At 38.9% G+C, this 1,415-nt stretch overlaps 1 non-coding gene across 1 annotated transcript; it reads right to left on the reverse strand.

Moving 5' to 3' along the window:
* Window positions 1-725: 725 nt before the first annotated feature.
* Window positions 726-999, reverse strand: LOC112841298. The gene has a single exon (XR_003212909.1).
* Between the last annotated feature and the right edge of the window lie 416 nt (window positions 1,000-1,415).

Here is a 1,415-nt window from a genome sequence, read left to right on the forward strand (position 1 = left end):
ATCACAAGTCAGAATGACACACAGATATCAGGCTTGAACACGAAGAGGTGTGCTGTTCTGATAAACTGAAATGAGACTTTTCTTTCTCACCAGCTAACTTAGCTCCCCTCTTCTTAAAAACAAAAATAAAAACCTTACTGCTGACAGTATCATTCTTGGATGTCCACCTCCTTGTACACCATGTAAGAACATCGATCCATCAATTTATAACTAATAATTCTGTTCAGCAGCAGAATGTCTGAAAGTAAACTAACTTAGGACTAACAGTGAGCATTTGAGCCCTGCAACTTGAATACTGGTGCTTTTATTAGTGTTTTCAAAATGAGGTAATAGGTCTTCTAGCAGGAACATCATCAAACTGTCAGGAGTCTTATGGGAGTCCCATTAATATTTCTTCTGAACAGATGATTTAAATCATTATCTGGAAAATACAAGAAGTTTCACTTAGACTGATAGAAGACAGGACCTGGTGACATAATTATCTCTCTGTCTAGAGTGTACATGGGCTAATTGTTCTAAGTCTTATCATCAGGGAAAAGTGTTTATCCACTAACAAACTGCTGCATATTGCATAATCCAGAAGCATTTGACCATACTAAATACCTTATTAAAAACCATTCTGTTAAGCTTAAAATTACCTCACAGGCCAATCTCACAAAACTACAGTGAGTAATTACAAATTCAGGTACCTCTATTTAGCCCAGACTTCTGAGCAGCTTTCCAACACTTATAGCAGTTTTTCAGTGTTCAGCAGACATTACTTTATTTGCCAAACAACATCAGACTGCAGAATTGCTCTTACTGCTGGTAGATCAATAATGACATGGGACAAGTCATTATCTCCGCGGCAACAGAATGGCAGCTGTTGGAGGAATATTGCGCATGTTGCTGCTGCTCCTCTGACAGGCAATGCCTCGGCTTCCTCACACAGGTGCTCTCTCTGCAAGCCTGGTGTGCCCAGGGTACCAACAACCAAGGGCACCTCTTCGACTACAGAGGATTAAACTACAGCTGTGGTTGGTTATGTTATACTGGAAAGAGCATATCCTCACATGGCTTTGTTACTCTTGAGTCTGGTGTCCTCGTGTCACTTATTTCTAATGAACCATCCCCTTGTAGAAATAGTTGGGACAAAATTCAGGGAGGCAAATACTAGAGCCCTGTTCAGAGCTGAATATTTTGTTGAAAGAAAGCATTTAGTTGTCTTTAAGAATACAAAGATATCTTTCTTTTTAATCAATTTTGATTTCATTCCACTCTGACTCCCCAGCATCTAAAACTGGCAGGAGTCTTTGATTAAAATTACAAAACAGACCACTTGGGCTGTTACACTTAACACTTGTTATGTCTCTTTATATTAAAACAGTTAAACAAATAGAAAAGCACACCTATGCTCCTCATAAGTTACTGCAGTT

The sequence above is a fragment of the Manacus vitellinus genome, unplaced genomic scaffold, assembly GCF_001715985.3.
Source record: "Manacus vitellinus isolate BGI_N305 unplaced genomic scaffold, ASM171598v3 scaffold_6_pilon, whole genome shotgun sequence".
Classification (NCBI taxonomy): Eukaryota; Metazoa; Chordata; class Aves; order Passeriformes; family Pipridae; genus Manacus; species Manacus vitellinus.